This window comes from Nannospalax galili, unplaced genomic scaffold (genome assembly GCF_000622305.1).
Source record: "Nannospalax galili isolate Female #2095 unplaced genomic scaffold, S.galili_v1.0 scaffold153, whole genome shotgun sequence".
Taxonomy (NCBI): Eukaryota; Metazoa; Chordata; class Mammalia; order Rodentia; family Spalacidae; genus Nannospalax; species Nannospalax galili.
The window spans coordinates 1,759,441-1,766,743 of NW_008333469.1; the positions used below are offsets into that span (position 1 = coordinate 1,759,441).

The 7,303-nt window shown below is 36.9% G+C and overlaps 1 non-coding gene across 1 annotated transcript; it reads right to left on the minus strand.

Moving 5' to 3' along the window:
* Nucleotides 1–2,333: 2,333 nt before the first annotated feature.
* On the minus strand, nt 2,334–2,435 carry LOC115069475. Its single transcript, XR_003848743.1, has one exon. It is a non-coding gene; the product is annotated as a U6 spliceosomal RNA (small nuclear RNA).
* Nucleotides 2,436–7,303: the final 4,868 nt, after the last annotated feature.

Genomic DNA, 7,303 nt, shown 5'->3' on the forward strand with positions numbered 1-7,303 from the left:
GAGGTTTTACAAATGGGAGGCCTTCCATGTACTCTTTCTCTGAGCACCTGTTATTGGTATATAGAAAGGCTACTGATTTTTGTAAGTTGATTTTGTAACTTGCTACTTTGCTGAAAGTATCGATCATTTCTATAAGTTTTCTGGTGGACTTTTTGGGATATCTTACATATACTATCATATAGTCTGCAAATAGTGATTATTTGACCTCTTTTCCAATTAGTACTCCTTTAATTTCCTTCTCTTGTCATATTGCTCTAGCAAGATTTTCAAGCACTATATTGAAAAGTAGTAGAGATAGTGGATAACCTCATGTGGTTCCTGGTTTCAATGGGAATGCTTCCAGTTTTTCTCAATTTAGAGTGATGTTGGCTTTAGGTTTGTTGTACATAGCTTTAATTATGTTGAGGTAACGTCCCTCCAGTCCAATTCCCTCTAAGACTTGTAACATGAATGCATGTTGGATCTTGTCAAAGGCCTTTTCTTCATCTATTGAGATAACCATGTGATTTTTGTCTCTATGTTCATTTATATGATTTAGTACATGTATTGACTTATGTATAGTGAACCATCCCTGCATCTCTGGAATAAATAAATAAATAATAAAGATTATTTGATCATAGTGGATGATCTTTTTGATATGTGTCTGGATGTGGTTTGTGACTATTTTCTTCAGAATCTTTGCATCTATGTTCATTAAGGATATGAGTCTATAGTTTTTGTGCTGTCTTTACCTGATTTGGGTATTAGAGTGATACTGGCTTCATAGAAGGAGTTTGGGAGTTCTCTCTCTGTTTCTATCTTTTTGAATAATTTAAGAAGTATTTATTGGTGATCTTCTTTGAATATCTGGTAGAGTTCTGCTATGAATCCATCTGGTCCTGGGCTTTTTTTTTAGTCAGGAGGTTTTGTATTACTGCTTCAATTTCATTATTTATTATGGGTCTGTTTAAGCTGTTGATCTCTTCTTGGTTTAATTTTGGTGGTTTCCATGAATTTAGAAATTCAACCATTACTTTTAGATTTTCAAATTTAATAGAGTATAGGTTTCTTAAGTATTCCCTGATAATGTTCTGGGTTTTTTGGTGTGTGTGTGGTTTTTTTGTTTGTTTGTTTTTGTTTTTTTTGGTGTCTGTTGTGATGTTTCCCCTTTCATCTCTGATTTTGTAAATTTGGATTTGCTCTTTCTTTCTTTTGGTTAACTGGGCTAGAGGGTCTGTCTATTTTGCTTAGCTTTTTAAAGAACCAGCTCTTAGATTCATTGATTCTTTATATTGTTTTATTTCTATTTTGTTATTTTCTGCTCCGATTTTTGTCATTTTTTTATCAACTACTAGGTTTGGGTTTGGTTTGTTCTTAACTTTCCAGAGTTGTTGAGTTGCAATGTTATTTATTTGAACTCTTTCTGGTGTTTTAATGTAGGCACTTAGAACTATAAACTTCCCTTTAGGAGTGCTTTTAAAGTGTCCCAGAGGTTTTGTTGTGTTACATTATCATTTTTATTTAGTTCCAAGAATACTTTTATTTCTTTCTTAATTTATTCTTTGACCCATTCATCATTTAGGAGTTTGTTGTTTAATCTCCATGAGTTCATGTTGCTACTAGAGCTTCTTTTGCTGATGATTATAAGCTTTATTGTATTATGGTCTGATAGAATGCGTGGAATTATTTCAATTTTTTTGTATTTGTTGAGGTTTGTTTTGTGTGCCAGTATGTGGTCAATTTTAGAGACTCTTGCATGGGCTGCTGAGTATAAAGTGTATTCTTTGTTTCTTGGGTGGAATATTCTGTAGATTTCTGTTAGGTCCATTTGATGTAAGATGTCATTTAATTCGGATATCTGTTTATTCTTTGTCCAGCTGACCTGTCTACTGGAGATAGTGGAGTACTGAAGTCACCTACTATTAATGAGTTGGGGATAATCTGTGTTTTATAGTCCCATAGCACTGTTTTACGAAGTTGGGTGCACCAGAGTTTGCTGCATATATGTTCATGATTGTAATATCATCTTGGTCAGTTGTTCCTTTGATTACAATGAAGTGACCCTCTTTATCTCTCTGATTAGTTTTTATTTGAAGTCTGTTTTGTCAGATATTAGAATTGCAACCTTTGCTTGCTTCCTAGTGCCATTTGCTTGGACTATTTTTTTTCCATCTCTTCACGCTAAGATAGTGCTTATCATTGAAATCCAGATGAGTTTCTTGAAGACAACAAAAAGATGGATTTTTTTTCTTAATCCATTCCACTAGCCTTTGTCTTTTGACTGGGAGTTGAAAAGTTACTTTCATTTTAATTTGTTTGTATTCTTGGTCCTATTTTTGTCTGTAATATACCTTAAAAATATGGAACCCTTCACGAGTTTGCATGGTCCTTGCTCAAGGGCCATGCTAATCTCTGTGTTGGTCCAACTTTGGTATATGTGAAGATGAAGCTAGCACCCAACCACTTCTTAAGTTTTGTTGATAGTATTCCAGGGTTCCGGAGCCCTCTCAGAATAAAAAGGAAAGAAAAAATGAGACTAAGATAAGACTACCTGTGATTGTCAGGCAGCCAGTTCCAAGGCCTGGTGTTTCTATGCAATCTTTTCCAAACAATCTCAATCTCAGTCTCTCTCTTTCCCTCTCAAGGTACCAAGGCATTTCTGAAGAATCATGTTGCAAAATTACCCAAAGCAAGTACAAAGGACAGAATAAAATCATTTGTCAAAATTGTAAGAATTTGGAATTCATAATAGGCAAAAGGCAATTTAAGAAAATTGTTTTCCACCACTGACACGTCTGTCAAAATAAATGTGAGAGAGATAATTATAGTAATTAGCAAAATAGTTAATTTTTCTTTGTCATGAGATAAAGTTCAGTCTGATTTCTGATTACAGGACAATCAATACCAAATGCTTTTCCTTCATAGCTGTTGATGATTATAAATCTGGACCGGGACACATATCAGTGTCTTAACTATTGATTGGTACTAGGAAAACAGTATATCAAAATTTGGACATTTCCTCTATGTCTCTCAACATTTTCCTCCCAGTCCATGCTTCTCTAATCTACTCAGCAAGGAAAATTTACATCATCTTCTACTAAGCCAAACATAAAGGCAGTGGGACCAGGTATATAGTTTTCAGATAAAGATGTTTATTTTCTTTGTGAAAAATAGCTTTGTTGAAGAGCTCCTGAGCCTTGCGCTGTTTGATTTTGGTCATCCACAAATCACATGATTCTGCAAATGAAATTCTTCTAGCAAATAAGTCTTGGGAATGATCAGACACTCCAAATAAGACTTTTATAATCATTCAACCAGTTGGTGTTGTGTAAGACTAATAAGCTTCAAGATGAGGGGGTGTGAGCATGCACATATCTAGCGGTCTGTTGGGGAGCTCTTGGCAACAGAATTGCCCACAGTGAGGGTCCAAAATCATTATAAATGGGGCAGGAGAAAAGTACACATGCTGTATTTCTTAGTAATTGAAGCAATTAGATAACCTTGTTCTTGGATGCTTATAGCATTTCTCATTAAGTTTCACTATGTTTATGAACGTTTTGTGCCAACTGTACCTTAAAAAAAGAAAATTAATGAAAGACTTTAGTGATCAAAGCTTGGTCAGAGGTGAGAAATGTGCCGTAGCTGGTAGAGGCCCACAGTCCTCTCTGGGTACCATAGCAAAATAGGCTATGCTTGAGTCTACCCTTTGTTCCTGCCTGGGGGACCTTGCATAAATTATACTAATTCTCTTGACTCCATTTCTGTTTTCAAGAAAATTTGGGATATTGATAAGATGAACACCAGGTCACTTGCAGCTCTAACACTCAATCAGTTCATAATATTTACCAGTGCCAAAATGGGCTGCAAATATCTTAAGAAAGACAAAGAAAGATAAGTAATTCACAGAGTTTCCAGTATACAATACTGTTTTTTAATTAGCAGTATGTACAACCTTTTACGTGTTGAGGTGAAAGGACAAGAAAAAAATAACTTTTTATTTTAGAACATCACTATAAACCAATTATATCTTTTCTTCTCCCCCAGGTATCTTTGAACTTGCCGTACAGTCAAGGGTAATACCGAATTCCTGATTATCCTGCCTATACCCCTAAATATTAGAATTACAGGCGGGCTTATTCAGTGTTGGAGAACAAACCCAGGGCTTCATGCACACTAAACAAGCAATCTAGGAACCTAGCTACATCCCCAGCACCTAAATGAGCTATTTCTTATAACAAATCTCACCAAAACTCAGTGTCTCCAATTACTTCTTTATTCATGGGTTTATGAGTAATTGACCAGTTGGCTGATCTAGCACATCTTAGCATGACCTACTCATTCATTGGAGTTCAGCTGGTGAACTGGCTAAAAGCTGAAAACTTAGGAGAGGGTCCCTCATACCTGTGACCTATTACCTGGGGAGTTAAAGATCATCAAATTATGAGTCTCCGTGGGTCTCTCATGATCAACTTTGCCAGCATAGACTTGCTTCTTCTTGGAACCTAGTCACGTTCAATTGACCAAAATGATTTTTAAGGACTGTAAAGAAATGAGAGTCTGTTGGCAGGAGCTACAAGCTCATGTGACAAAGGCCATGGCTGCAGGATGGTGGGCAGTCACGATGATTTCTGTAAACAATCTTCCATGTATACATAGTACTTTGAGGGACTGCTGTGAGGATACAGTGAGAATCAAGATACAATCATTATTTTCTAGAAAATGACAGTTTAGAGTAAGGGAAAGAACCAGTCTCTACTAATTAGGGTGCAATGTGATAAACACAGTGATGGAGAAGATAGAAGATCTAGATGCAGGATAGCTTTATCTCAAGAATTCAGGAAAAGGAGCCCAGAGCTAGCAACATATGAGTTGGGACTTGTTCAGGATTTTACCAGGTGACACCTGGTTTCTGGCATATAGAAAGTTTACCATACATGATTAATAAATAATTAGAAGGATGGCCTACAGAGAATGAAGAGGTCATTTTAAGATGAGCCAGAATGAGGTATAGAAACAGGACAACTGTGCAAATATCTTTAACAAATATTTGTCAGAGGGTCACTATGTGTTACACACCAATGATAAGGGATATGGATCCTTGAGAGAGCTGGTGAGATTATATTCCTGGTTTTGCAATCTCCTGAGTAGGAGAGATTATACTTACTTCTGCATCTCTATGTTCTATTCACAAAAAGCATCACTACAGCCCCCAACTTCCATGTGACAGAAGCTCTGTTGATGAGCTCAGAGAGGGTATAATTCCATTACATGTGCTGAGCAGTTCAGGTACCCAAGTTCAAATTTCAAGGTGCGTTCACTCATTCAGTAGCAGCCAGAAGCCCAAGAATCCCATCTGAGACTCTTGCTTTTTTCCACTTTGAAGTAAAGGGCTCAAAAAAGATATAATCTGGGAGTGGGAAGCTGACTCAGTGATTAAGAGCACTGACTGCTCTTGCAAAGAACCTGAGTTCAATTCCTAGTACCCACATGGCAACTAGCAACTGTCCATAAGTCCAATTCCAGGGCATCTGATGCCCTCTTCTGACCTCCGTGGGCATTGCATGACATGAGTGCACTTACACGTATGCAGACAATACACTCATACACATAAAATAAAAATAATAAATAAAATAGATTTTTATTTTATTTTATTTTTATTTTTTATTTTGGAATACTACGTAGGTTTATGGACACTGTATTTATGGACAGAGCCACAGGCAAGCCCAGTACACTTTTTCTCAGTTCTTGGAAAGATATGGAGCTCTTCTGAACATAGGAAAAGCCAAGCTCCATTCTTTTATATTTCCCAACATATTTTTTTTAATTTTTTTTTTTTTTTGGTCTTTTTGAGACAGGGTCTCCCTGTAGCCCCAGCTGTCCTAGAACTCACTATGTAGACCAGGCTGCCCTCAAACTCACAGAGATCCTGCTGCCTCTACCTCCCAAGTGCTGGAATTAAAGGCATGTGCCACCACGCCCAGCTCCCAACTTATTTTTAATGTTAGTTATTAAAAATGTAATGTCATAAGATGTTTGCAGCATGTTTAGCTGTTTCAAGGATCTTTGTCAGTGGGTGCCCAAATCTCAACATTTGAGTTTTCTCCATATGTATGATACCAACATGTAAAGTGGTAAGCTTATGAATCCTAATCAAATATTCCCAGAATAGCCCATGAAATTGTAACTAGGATATACAGATTTAAAGAATTCAGTGTCCCTAAATTTTCTTGCTTCAATTCTGTTGAGCATGTCCTGACTTTTTTAAAACCTACAGACAAAAACATTTCCTGAGGCTAAAACCTAGCTCTCTATTCTTCGTAGTTGATTTTGCAGTGCTAAATAGCTATGAATGGTATACAAATAATGAACAACCAGTACAGGTACCTGCCATCAAAACAGGCATTGGAGGCCCCAGGTGTGCCCTTCATTTGCCTGGCTTGGAGAGTATCAAAGAGTTTGGAAGAGATGTGGGGCACTGTGGTGATCAGTACAATGTGGGTAGGGCATTCACTTGGGGTGACAGAGCTCTTGGATTCTGCTTTTGGCTAATCATGACACTTGGGCTATGCCTCAGACCACACATCTGGGACACCTCTGATTGCTTCCTCCCTAGTTATGACCAATCATTGATAAGTATACTTTATGGTTGCTGATTTCTCAGATTGGAAGGGAGGCAGGTAACTTTGGGAGTAGTGATGTTAAAAATGAATAATCTTTGCTTTCATTTCAAATAACAACAACCACTATTTTTTATTATAGGAAGAAACAATACATTTAAGAAGACCAGGATGGCTAAATTAACAAAATCAACTTGAGATCTTTGTACAAAAAGTGAGCCAATTGCTAAGCAAATGTAAAAGCAGACTTCACATTCAGATTAACAATGCCAACATCTCCTTTTCTCCTCCTTCCACACCATCCTGGGTTTCTCTCAGTATAACTGCTGTTAACTTGTACAGTTGGTGCTCTGGAGGCTTGAGCACTGGCAGTGTGGGCTGTTGTAAAAGAACTCATGCAAAAATAATCAAGAATCCGTCTTTGGTGTGAACACTGGGCTTCATTTCCATGTTTTTGTTTTTCTGGTCTCTAAAGGGAATTCTTCACCGATGCAGTAAGACTGGAGCTTGATAAACAGAACAAATGTTATTTTAAAGCTTGTAATGATAATAATTTATCAAATGTGATTTGCTTTTAATAATTTTATTGGCCCTTTCATTTTGAAAAGTGGCCATGAGAACGGTTTGCTTTTTTTGTTTTTAATAAGAGACGAGATGAACGATCCTGTTTGCAGGAACAGAGGACTTTAATAATGATACGTGTTCCC